Raw genomic sequence first — 13,652 nt, forward strand, 5'->3', positions numbered from 1 at the left:
CATGGGCATAATTCTGCACGCAAAGTTCAGCTTTCCAAGGAGTGACTGAAGCTCTCGCACAGTGATCTTTTTTGACCCAAGCACTCTTAAGATGGTGAGACGCAAGTCATCCACCTTATCACCAGGCAACCTGCACTCCATGGCGACCGAATCAATGACAATACCCAAAAACTTGATTTTCGTCTGTGGGCCCTCGCTGTTTTCCTCTGCCAAGGGTATGCCAAACTGTGCACACACCTGGCGCATGGAAGCCAACAAGTAAGCGGATTCAGTTGTATCTTGCCCACCGATGAACAAGAAGTCATCCAAATAATGTATGACTGACTTCAATCCTGACACTTCTTCGACCACCCATTCTACGAACGAACTAAAACGCTCGAAGTAGGAGCAGGATATGGAGCACCCCATCGGGAGGCAGCAATCCACGTACAGGTGTTCCTCCCAAAAGCAGCCTAGCAAGCAAAAACTTTCTGGATGCACCGGCAACAACCGAAAGGCTGCTTCCACATCAGTCTTAGCCAGCAAAGCTCCTTTTCCTGCTTTTTTGACCAGCCGAACTGCTGCGTCAAATGATGTATAAATAATCGATGAAGCCTCAGGATCTATACCATCATTGACTGAAAAACCTCTCGGATGGGAAAGATAATGGATCAGCCTGTACGATCCCGGGTCTTTCTTTGGGACTAAGCCTAATGGAGATACCACCAGGTCTGTAATTGGGGATTCTGAAAATGGGCCTGCCATTCGGCCCAAATCCACCTCCTTCTGTAACTTGGCCGAAACAACCTCTGGGCGAAGCATAACAGACTTTAAATTGCGATATGGTGGACAAGACCCCGAAACACCGAAACTAGGAATCTGAAAACCCTCAGCAAAACCCTTATGCAAAAATTGCGCTATTGACGCATCCAGATACCTACTTAGATACCGCTCCATCTTTTCCACCATCACCGGAGTCCTCCCTCTTGTTTGCAGCATCGGCAGAATGCCCTTTGTTCTGCTTGTAGCACTTTGTGAGTGCATGGCTCCCTCCACAGGATGAGCATTCATGCTTGAACCTACACGAACTGCCGAATCTGCATGCCCCCTCGTTAAACTTCCAGCACACTCCTGGCTTCCTATTGGCCGGCTGTCCAGCTGACCCTGAGCTGCCGGCAGCTCCCTGAAAGGGCTGATTGCTCTTGGTCCCTGGGATCATCAGCTGCATCCACATACCTATATCTTTCAGATCCCACCTCACCGTTGGGCGAATCGCTTTACACTGCCTAAAGTGTTCGTCGTAGCGCAGCCACGCCGAACCCCCATATAACCTGTGGGCCTCAGCTATACACTCCTGGTAACAAAATAAGGAAGAGCAACACTCAGGTTGTTTTTCCCCCAGCACACTAGCATAAATGGAAAAAGCCTGTGACCAGTTTTGAAATGTCCGGGGGATAAGTCGGTACCTCTTGCGCGCCTGCTCTTCTTTTTTACTCTCATCGGGCTTGACCCGATCCAAATTAAACTTACCCAGTTGTAATAACGAGAAGATCTCGATATACTCACCCTTCCACATTTTTTCCCGCACTTCCTGTTTCAAATGTAATCCCAACGGCCCCGAGAAACAAAGATACAGCTCCCCTTTTGCTGCGTCCGCCAACCGCACCGCATCCGTTTCCTTATCCTTTGGGGCATTCTGCACTGGAGCAGTGACCACTGCACTTGTCACCACATCCCCCCCAGGCTGAATAACCCCACTCCCAGCTGGCGCTAACGCTGGCGCAGAGGGAACCCACGCTGGCACAGGTGAATGCTCTGCCACCACCTGGGTCCGACTAGGCCCATGCAATGCATCTCTAATGCCTACTAACAAAGAATTAATGAGGGAAAGTGCTGGTGATGAGCAGTAACTGCTGACTGTGCTACAGACAACGATCCCCCACTGCTACTTGCCCCACTAGCAATCTCTCCCTCTCTCACTGGCACATCACCCCTAACAACATCATTTAAAGCATTTCCAACATGATTGTTCTCACCTGGCTGCACCGGACACGGGTCCCGATCAGCCGACCTTCTTGGCCTTGCCGCCTCAAACCGACCACCATTTCCATCCGATCTCCTGGAAGCAGCAACCGCAGGGGAAGCGGCCCTGTTGTCATTCCTGCGCCTTTCACTTTCTAGTCGCCTCTCACCAGACCCATCAGATTGACGACCCCCGTCTCGGGCTGGCTGACCACGAAGTGATCTGTTGCGCCCAGACCGTCCTCCGCTACCATATGCTGCTTCCTGACGAGGTGGTGATGGAGAAGATGGCCTGCCATTCCCGGCAGCCGCGCTCCGTATGCTGCTATCAGAGCTACTGGACCTTGGTCTGTAAGCCTGCTTCCCCTTAGCAGCTGTCACCTTCTTCCCAGAACCCGGATTGGCATCCTTCTTGGATCACTTGGACTGCCTAGGTGCCCCCTGCACCTAGGCAGTCCAAGTGATCCAAGAAGGATGCCAATCCGGGTTCTGGGAAGAAGGTGACAGCTGCTAAGGGGCAGCCTCACGCTGCTTGGACTGCCTAGGTGTAGGGGCATCCGCCTCACGCTGCCGTCTCCCTTCTGGGGCCGCATTTCCCCTGGTGTCTTTCTGGCCGCTTCGCCTGGATGAAGCTGCCGCTTTGCTCTGCTTGGAGTTGCCTCTGCGCTGCTTTCCACCACTAGGCCCCAGACCGCTAGGGCCCGCCACCTCCTGGTCTCCCTGTGGCCGCTTACTCCCAGCCCCCTTGTTCCCAGCCGCACTGTTATTTTTTACTGGGGGAGCCGGAGGGGTTGTCCCGGGCTCCCTCCTCTCCTCTGATCTCTGGGGGAAGCACTGGGACTCACTTGCTCCGGCAGCCTGGATATGCGCGCGCTCACCCGCCCTGCCTGGTCACCAGCCGCACTCTCCGTCCTCTCTGCTAGCTGCTGGGCCACCCACTCAGGTCCCCTTGCTGCTGCCTCGCTCCTCACCATTGCCAGCAGGCTTTCCACATCCTCCATTGCGGTGGTAAAAGCAGGAGAGCACACAGGAGAACAAACTTTCTCCTCACGATCTCCTCTCGCTCTGGCTCCTCCCCTTCCACTAACTCCCTTCCTGTCTCCAGCTACTGCTGTCCGACCCGCCTCCCTCACTACCTCAGGTTGCCTGGCCAGCCCCAGAAATTAACCCCTTCCTTTCTGGACAGAAGGTCTATCCCTATCATGGGAGGCCTTCCTCAGCTCCTTTCCCTCGCCTATCCAGGCCCTTCTTATGGGCACTTGTCGTAAAATGCCTTTTAAAGAGACTCTGAAGTCTCTAAAAAAATAATCTTTTTATAATAAAATCCTGTGTAATATGACAGCCCTACCTAAATCGCCACATCCCCGCCGCTCTAATCTAACTAAATACCCCCAAACTCCCCAGGGGGCAATCCGGGCAGCGCTTCCATGAGAGGCAGAGCTATGAGCCGCAGCTCTGCCTCTCAGCGCGTCTGTCAGCCCGGATCACCCACTGTCCCCCGCCCCTATCAGTCTTCCTTCACTGAGAGGGGCAGGGGAGAGGCGGAGATCCGCCGCTGACAGACACGTGTGAGGCAGGGCTGCAGCTCATAGCCCTGCCTCACACAGAAGCATACAGGGCAGCAAAATCCACGGCCAAAAAAGTTGTGGATTTTGTGGGGGAAAGGGAGGGGGGAGTTAGGGGGGATTTAGATAGATTTCAGCAGCGGGGGTGCGGCAGTTTAGGTAGGGCTATCATATTACACAGGATTTTATAATAAAAAGATGATTTTTAAGAGACTTCAGTGTCTCTTTAAGCCACCAACAGCAAGCAAGAAAAAGCTCAAAAGTATTTTGACAGTGCTTTTTCATCAACTTTTGAGTACTTTTTTGCTGAAAAGTTAATTTTAAAAGAAGAAGAAAATGATCCCCTAGGACAGGCATGGGCAAACTTGGCCCTCCAGCTGTTAAGGAACTACAAGTCCTACAATGCATTGCAGGAGTCTGACAGCCACAGTCATGACTCATAAAGGCAAATGCATTGTGGGACTTGCAGTTCGTAACAGCTGGAGGGCCGAGTTTGCCCATGCCTGCCCTAGGAGATAACTCAGGAGAAAAAGTGAATTGCATAGGGGTCTCTATGTTTCATCGCCTTTCATTCCTCAGTCACCCCCACAGCCTCTACTTTTTGCCCACCCACGAATCTTACAATGTCCTCTGCCTGCCGTACCCATCGCCAGGGTCGGACTGGGACACTAAGGGCCCACCGAAGAAGTTTCAGCCTGCCCCACTCCCCCCCCCCCCAACATCCCATTTTAGGCTCACACATACATGTACTCTAGAATTTTTGCATGATTTTATGGTAGGGAATGGATTGTAAACACTTCTGAGGACAGTGTCCAATAGGGATATGTCCACATGCGGCGCGCCGCAGCAAAAATTAATGAGTGTCGCCACGCACTGGAACATGGGCGTGGTCATGATGGGTCATGGACAGACTTTAAAAAAAAAAACACACACACAAAATAGGTAGCGGTTTTATTCACAGAGATTAGGTCCGACCAGATACATTTTAGATAAAATAATCAAGTAGTTACATGCCTCATGTTAATTCATCAAGTAGTCAAATGGCAGCAGATTTTCCGACAAAATGCAAATAGATTGGCGGCAGATATCCCCACAAAATGCAATCAAAGTGGCGGCAGATATCCCCACAAAATGCAAACAGATTGGCGGCAGATATCAACACAAAATGTAAATAGATTGGCGGCAGATATCCCCACAAAATGCAATCAAATTGGCGGCAGATATCCCCACAAAGTGCAAACAGATTGGCGGCAGATATTCCCACAAAATGCAATCAAATTGGAGGCAGATATCCCCACAAAATGCAATCAAATTGGCGGCAGATATCCCCACAGAATGCAAACAGATTGGCGACAGATATCCCCACAAAATGCAAATAGATTGGCGGCAGATATCCCCACAAAATGCAATCAAATTGGCGGCAGATATCCCCACAAAATGCAATAAAATTGGCAGCAGATATCCCCACAAAATGCAAATAGATTGGCGGCAGATATCCCCATAAAATGCAATGAAATTGGCGGCAGATATCCCCACAAAATGCAGACAGATTGGCGGCAGATATCCCCACAAAATGCAATCAAATTGGCGGCAGATATCCCCACAAAGTCAGGTCCCCTGTTAGTGGGGGCCTCCATGCTGGAAGGGGGTGCAGTGGGCACAGAGCGACAGGGAGGGGGGGGGGAGATTCCCCCCTCCCTCACCTGGAGCTCCCCCCTCCCTCACCTGGAGCCCCCCCCCCCCAGTTTAGGTAGGCAGTCACAGGTGTCCCCAGTTAGGTAGGTCTAATATCCCCCCCCAGCTTGGGGTAGGGGGGGGAGGGGGCAAACAGAGCGGCGGGGAAGTCCCCCCCCCCCCCCCCGTTTAGGTAGGCAGGCCGCAGGCGCAGGTCACAGGTGTCCCACAGCGCAGGAAGGGGGGCAGTGGGCACACAGAGCGGCAGGGAGGGGGGAAGCTTCCCCCCCCTCCCTCACCTAAGGGCCCCCTTTCCGCGCTCCTCCTTCCGCACTCCCCCTTCCGCACTCCCCCTCCCTCCAAAATTGCAGCCAGCGGCAGCGAGCGGGGAATAGCTTACCGGCATGAAGATATCAGTCATCAGAAGAGATCCATCGCTCTGCATGCCGCTGGCTGGTCTCCATCTCTCCTGCAATGCACTGACCAATCACGCTCTTGCAGTACTTCCTGTGAGAGCGTGATTGGTCAGTGCATTGCAGGAGAGACAGAGACCAGCCAGCGGCACGCAGAACGATGGATCTCCTCTGATGACTGATATCTATCTTCATGCCGGTAAAGCTATTCCCCGCTCGCTGCCACTGGCTGCAATTTTGGAGGGAGGGGGAGTGCGGAAGGGGGAGCGCGGAAGGGGGGCCCCTAGGTGAGGGAGGGGGGGAAGCTTCCCCCCTCCCCGCCGCTCTGTGTGCCCAATTTCCCCTCTTCCTGCGCTGTGCCGGCTCTGGGGCCCCCTGGGGCCCCTAGGAGGTGGGGCCCACTGATGGAATCATCGGCAGTTCGGTGGGTCAGTGCGAGGCTGCCCATCGCCACTGTCTGACTTCTGCTGTGCCCAAAGGGAACATATCTGCTTGTTTAATTTACGTGATACAAATTCAGCTCATTATGAAGTGCATGAACCTAAAATAAAAAGCTATAAAAGGAGTCTTAAACAATGAGAAACAACAGAGAATAATAGGAATTGTTTGATGTCATGTGATGATTTTTAGAAGCCATGTTGGAAACTTTACCATAAAAGAAATGGTTCTTCTCATAAAGACCGGGAAGCTGAGAAAGACTTCCACTTTCGTTATGATTGGAAGAGGTGTGTTTGTTGGGGCAAAGTCTGCAGATGATATAAATGTAATGACAGCTCAGGCAGAGCCAGCAGATTCCTACAAGCACAACGCAATCTCTGCCTGATAACTGCCCAGCTACCAACCCAGAGGGGAAAGACAGCTTCAGATATCAGTGTGAAGTAAGTGTGTGATTTCGGGTTTGTCATGTGTTGTGTGAGGAGAAGTAAAAAGTACAATCTCTGCTAAAAATAACTTCTCTATAGTTGTATCAGAAATGATGTTGGTGAAAACATTTCTCAGACTTTGTCTTTGCTAACTTAAAGTAAACCTGAGACGGGGATATGCAAGTTTTGTACATACCTGGGGCTTCCTCCAGCCTGATAACTCCCACGCCGCCATCCTTCACCACCTGCAGTCTCCGCAAATTGCCTCAGAAAGTCCTCCGGTTCGGGGCATACTGTGCAGGCGCAGGCTGACTGTGTGTGCTCCCCCGGCCGTCACACTCTCGTAGTTGGGAGCATTCTGCGCTTGCTCAGTAGTTCTTCATAAGTGCAGAATTCTCCCGGCCATGGGAGTAAGACGGAGGAGCGGACACAGTCAGAAGGTAGCATGCAGTGGTGTGTGGTGATGGATGCGTGGAGATCTTCAATCTACTTAAAGAAGCTTGCAAGATTAGAGGATATTGGCGTGGAACTTGTCCGAGGAGATTGTCATAGGAACATTTTTTTTAAGGTACAAGTATTTCTGGTTAATTTAGAATAATAAAATACTTTTTTGTTGTTGTGTTTTTATTTCACTTAACCCTATACCCATTTCTCCAGGGAGGTGGGTGAGCATCTGGGGGTCCCCTTCTTAAAGGGGACTCCCAGATGCCATCATGTACCCCCATTTGAGTTGTTACCCCCTCCTTCTCCTGGGACACCGGAGGTGGGGAAGATCCCCTTTTCCATGGATCAGACAAGGGCTCTTGGGGAGAGAGGGAGGCTTGGCCGCCCCTCTCCTCCTGAGCCCCCATATCATGGACCAAACGGACTGGTATAGCTCCGGGTGCAAGGTCTGCATTCTGGCTATCCCATTCTGCATGGGGACTAGGGGTTAAAGAGGCTCGGTAGGGGAGGTCATATATATATATATATATATATATATATTTATTTCACACACTGAATATATATATATATATATATATATATATATATATATATATATATATATATATATATATATATTATATTCATGTTCATACATTATCAGTCGTTTTAGCGCAGAGATTTTGCTATAGGTTGCTTTTTTTTCCCCTCTATCTTTAAAATTAATTTTTTTCCTCTTATACCCACTGTCCTCCCACACATACCCTGCAAATATGGTGTTTCTAATGTAAGGGTGCTTTGCTATTAACCGCTAAAGTCGGGGGCCAGGGAAACATTTTTCCATTTATATAGTACATCATCTTTTTGAATCCACCAATCATGGTTCCAGATACATAAAGAACCAATCCCTGACAACTGCCACAGCAGCGGACCTGATGGGGAACTATAAAACATATGTGAGAGCCAATGAGAATGAGAGACTCACCTCAGCCATCTCTCCCAGCAATGTGCGCACTATCAGACAGCCTCACGCCCGACGTCACAGGCAGAAGATACCACCAACAGGTCAAACGGACCTGATGGGGAACGCCGTGTGGGAGAGGCGGCGCTAGCAACGTCATAGACGTTGCCTGGAAAACGACATGGAAGCGAGCGGGGTTCTGCCCGCCTCCAAAAAGGCAGGACGCGTACGTCACTGCTAATGCCGGCTGATCACGTGGGGATATCCACAAATATTCAGGCTTTCCATCTCCCAGTATGACGTTGCTAGCACCGCCTCTCCCGCATCGCATTCCCCATCAGGTCCGTTTGACCTGTGGGTGGTTCCCCATCAGGTCCGCTGCTGCGGCAGTGGTCAGGGATTGGTTGTTTATGTATCTGGAACCATGATTGGTGGATTCAAAAAGATGATGTACTATATAAACTATTGTAAATCCGTGTTTAATTGAGACTGTCATGGCTTGATAAAGGAGCAGACCATCGCTCCGAAATGTCGCACTCTGTATTTTTATACTGCATGACGGTCTTTCAATAAAAGCAATTTTGATGGTGCCGGCTGTACTTTTTCTACTATCTACCGCACACTGCGCTACAATTTTAAAATCAATTTTCTCAAAAAGTATAAGGTCTTTCTCATTTTCCCCCTCTCATTTCCACTGTTGTTCTTAACATACCCTGCACATTTGGTGTTTCTAGAATGTATGGGGCTTTGCTATTAAACGTTAAATTATTCACAGATTTCTGACTCGTTATTATGGCCGTAAGCCGTGATTACGGGTCAAATGCGGATGAAATTATGGATGCATTCAAAATTGGTATCCGTGATCATGGCTAATTACGGGTTACCCGTAATTCCGAGGTCGGGATGAGCATCCCTGGTCATTGCTGATTGTGACACATTGCATAAACCTAACCTTCACCTGAATTAAGCGACATTTAAGTAAAAACAATAACACCTGAGTGTCCACCACCACTACTGTTATCTATCCAGTATTGTCCTGTACTATATAAATATTGTTTAATAAAAAAAAAACTGAAAAAACATGACTAGCAAAGGCAGACTGCACCCCACATGTAGGAGGAGTCATGCTGATGTGAAATCTTGTGGCTGTAGCAAAATGCCCAGTGTTCAGAAATCATGTACTCACAAAATGCCAGAATGTCATCATCACAAGGCTCAACAGTGTGGCATTTTATTGTGTGTCTTTCTCTGACAACAGCAATGGCATTTGTAACATGTGCCATAAAAAACTTAGTCATGGAAAGGCCAACACCCACCTAGGTACAACTGCTTTGCAAAGGCACATTCCTTCCCCCTATCACAAAGCACTATGGGAGCAACAATAGAGGGAAAGCAGCACACAGTGGGCTTGATTCACTAAAGTGTGATAACTGCTACCACAGCAGTTATCGCGCAAACTGGCGCTCGCAAATGTTTTCACGTGAAAAGCATCACTTCATGTGATGGGCTTGATTCACTAAACCGGACAAATCACCTTATCAAAGATATCACACGTTATTAAAGTTAACAGACGTTGGGCTTTATTCACTAAAGCGTGATAACTGCTATCACAACAGTTATCAAGCGAACTGGCGTTCGCAAACGTTTTCATGAGAAAAGCATCTCTTCACATGATGGGCTTGATTCACTAAACTGGGATAGGACAGATATCACACGTTATCAAAAGTTATCACACACTGGGCTTGATTCACTAAACCGTGACAAGTTACAGTATGTCACGCTCGCGGTCGTTTTTGCTCGCAATCGTGAATTTTTTCCCACGGTTGCATGAGAAAATTTGCGATTGTGCAAAAATGCATGTGAAAACGCTAGTGCAGCCGTGATAGGAGTTATCATGGTTTAGTGAATCAAGCCCGATAAACGAACGTTTGCACGCATTCACGTGCGTGTTTCACATGAAAAGCGCACGTCATCATGCTATAACCTTCATTTATCACGTCAACTAATGCTGTTCTCATGTTAAATTTTGCGTACGGCAAAACGCGTGATAACTGCTGTGATAGCAGTTATCACGCTTTAGTGAATCAAGCCCAAAGTGAAAGTTACCCTCCTGGTGGTCCAGCTTCTTCATCATCTACCTCTGCTCTCCTTGTATGTTCTCAACCACCCTCCATTCTGCCTTCCACCTTGACTAGTTCCTGCTCACCTGCCCACAGGCCACAGGCAAGTTTCTGTGAGGGACAAGTTTAAGCGTAAAAAAAACATTTTTTTTAAGTATACGCCAAATTGTTCTGGCCTCTGCTACAGTGGCTGCAAAAATAAAAAAAAAATTCAAAAAAGTATATGTCAAATTCTTCTGGCCTCTGCTACAGCGGCTGCCATAAACAATAATTAAAAAAAAATGTATATGCCAAAAAAATTCAAAAAAAGATCAGTCCAAATTCTACTGGCCTCTGCTACAGCATCTGCAACAAACAATTTTAAGAAATGTACATACCACTTCGTCGGGCCTCTGCTACAGTGGCTGCAACAAACAATAATTTTTAAATAATGTATATGACAAATGTTTCTGACCTCTCCCATGGTGGCTGCAAAAAAAAAAACAACAATTTCACCAACTCATAAATTCTTGGATGCCAGTTAGGCAAAAACTAGTTTTGGGTTGAGAGGTTGTGTTCTTCATTAAGGTTAACTAGCTGATTGCCCGGCGTTGCCCGGGTATGTATTTGGCTGGTGTCTGCTCCGACCATTTTTTCTAGCCCTAACACACAATTACTCAATGATCAAGTTTGTGAGCTTTGCGGTGTTTGGTATCAATAATTTGCATTGAAATAAAAAAATGTGATGGGCTGTTTGTGGCTCCACCCCCTTTTCTGAATTTGAACCCCAGTCACCCAATGACCAACTGTACCAGGTTTGAGGCCTGTGCCATTAACAGTGCAAGAATGGTAGACATTAAATATTCCCCTTGAAAAGCAATATGTGAAGTTTGTTTCACTTTTGTAGGCTCCACCCACTTTTCTGAATATTAATCTCAGTCACCCAGTGACCAACTGTGCAAAGTTTGAGAACCCTGCCATTAACAGTGTAAGAATGGCTGCAGTTTACATTTTCCCAGGGAAATTTGTATTTGTCTCCACCTACTGATGACCCGGCGTTGCCTGTGTATGTATTTGGCTGGTGTTAGCTCCGCCCACTTTCTAACCCTAATGCACAAACACTCAATGACCAAGTTTGTGAGCTTTGGGGTCCTTGGCATCAATCATTTGTATATTCCCATGAAATGAACCAAATCAGGTTGGCTGTTTGTGGCTTCACCCCCTCTCCAGCATTTGAACCCCAGTCACCCAATGATCAACTGTAGCAGGTTTGAAGCATCTGCTATTAGCAGTGTAAAAATGGCAGCAATTTAAATATTCCCCTTGAAAATCAACAGGTGAATTTTGATTGGCTATTATAGGCTCCACCCACTTCCCTGAATATTAATCTCAGTCACCCAGTGACCATCTGGGCAAAGTTTGAGAACCCTGCCATTAACAGTGTAAGAATGGCTGCAGTTTATATTTTCCCAGTGAAATTTGGTTTTGGTTCCGGCCACTTTTTGTAACCTGGACGTAGTCACTCAATGACCAATTTTGTGAGCTTTGGGGTCCTTGGCATCGATAATTTGTACTTTCCCATGAAATGAAACAAATCTGATTCACTTTGTGGCTCTGTCCCCTTTTCTGAATTCGAACCCAAGTGACCCAATGAGCAACTGTACCAGGTTTGATGCTTGTGCCATTAGCAGTGCAAGAATGGCAGCAATTTTAATATTCTCCTTGAAAAGTGACATGTGATTTTTGATTGGCATTTTTAGGCTCCACCCACTTTTCTGAATATTAATTCCAGTCACCCAGTAACCAGCTGTGCAAAGTTTGAGAACCCTGCCATTAACAGTGAAGAAGGGTTGCAGTTTACAATTTCCCAGAAAAATCTGTTTTTAACCCCACCCACTTTTTGTAACCTGGACACACAGTCACTACTCAATGACCAAGTTTGTGAGCTTTTGGGTTCCTGGCATCAAAATTCTGCTAATGGAAGCAGTTTATCCAGCAAATAAATCTGATTGGCTGTGTTTGGCACTGCCCCTTTACTGAATTTGAACCCCGGACACGACTTAACGACCGACTGTAGCAGGTTTGAGGCCTCTGTCATTAACAGTGTAAGAATGGCTGCCGTTTCAATATTCCCCTTGAAAATCAATAGGTGAATTTTGATTGCATCTTGTAGGCTCCACCTACTTTTCCAAATATTAATCCCAGTCACCTAGTGACACACTGTGTGAAGTTTGAGAACCCTGCCATTAACAGTGTAAGAAAAGCTGCAGTTTATATTTTCCCATGTAAAAAAGTTAGTTGTTTTTGGCTCCGCCCACTATTTCTAATCTTGACATACAGTCACTCAATGACCAAGTTTATGAGCTTTGGGGTCCTTGGCATAAATAAGTTGCATTTTACCATTGAAATTAAACAAATCTGATTGGCTGTATTTGGCCCGGTCCCTTCAGAATTTAAACCCCAGTCTCCCAGTGACTGACTGTGCCAGATTTGAGGCCTCTGCCATTAAGAGTGCATGAATGGCAGCAATGTAGATATTCCCCTTGAAAATCAAAAGGGGAATTTTGATTGGCTGCTGTAGGCTCCACCCACTTTCCTGAATATTAGTCCCAGTCACCCAGTGGCCAACTGTGTCACGTTTGAGAACCCTGCCAATAACAGAATGGCTGAAATCAATCTAACAAATCTGATTGGCTTGTGACCCCAGCCACCCAATGACTGACTGTATCAGGTTTGAGGCCTCTGCCATTAACAGTGTAAGAATGGTAGCAATGTAAATATTCCCCTTGAAAATTAACAGGTCAATTATTTTTATTATTATTATTATTTTTTATTTATATAGTGCCAGCATCTTCCGTAGCGCTGTACATAGTACAAACAAATATACATACGTGGGGAACAAATACACATAAGAAATACAAGACACTGTACAGTCATGACATTGAATAGAATAAATACAGATACATACATAGTTGATATGTAAGGTCAATTTTGATTGGCTGTTGTAGGCTCCACCCACATTTCTGAATATTCATCCCAGTCACCCAGTGGCTAATTGTGTAAAGTTTGGGAACCCTGCCATGTTAAAAATTTAGTTTTTGGCACCGGCCACTTTTTCTAACCTTGACATACAGTCACTCAGTTATCAAGTTTATCAGCTTTGGGGTCCTTGGTATTAATACTTTGTATATTCCCATTGAAAAATAAACAAATATGGCTGTTTGTGGCTCCGTCCCCTTTCTGAATTTGAACCCTAATCACCCAATGACTGACTGTATCATGTTTGAGGCATTTGCTATTAACAGTATAAGAATGGTAGCAGCTTAACCACTTCCCAACCGCCGTATAGACAATTGGCGGCCGGGAAGTGGACCCCGCAAGGACCGCCATATAGACAAATGGCGGCGGTCCTTGTAGGGGCATGGGTGGCGCGATCGCGTCATTCATGACGCGATCGGCCGCCGGGGACTGGCTCCGCCCACCTCGCGCTGTAACCCGCCAGCCGTTCGGAAGCGCCGGCGGGTTACTAGCACCCGGATCGCCGCATACAAAGTGTATAATACACTTTGTAATGTTTACAAAGTGTTTTATAAAGGCTGCCTCCTGCCCTGGTGGTCCCAGTGTCCGAGGCCACCCTAGTCTGCACCCAAGCA

General features: G+C 47.5%; 1 protein-coding gene across 2 annotated transcripts in view; it reads left to right on the forward strand.

Annotated features, from left to right (window-relative positions):
* Positions 1 to 6,443: 6,443 nt before the first annotated feature.
* LOC137543608 (uncharacterized) overlaps positions 6,444 to 13,652 on the forward strand; it is an 89,921-nt gene continuing 82,712 nt past the window's right edge. For both annotated transcript variants that reach the window (XM_068264711.1, XM_068264712.1), the window contains exon 1: positions 6,444 to 6,531. The gene's annotated coding sequence lies outside the window, so the exon portion shown is untranslated. The remainder of the gene's footprint in view (positions 6,532 to 13,652) is intronic.

Source organism: Hyperolius riggenbachi, unplaced genomic scaffold (assembly GCF_040937935.1).
Source record: "Hyperolius riggenbachi isolate aHypRig1 unplaced genomic scaffold, aHypRig1.pri scaffold_117, whole genome shotgun sequence".
Lineage (NCBI taxonomy): Eukaryota > Metazoa > Chordata > Amphibia > Anura > Hyperoliidae > Hyperolius > Hyperolius riggenbachi.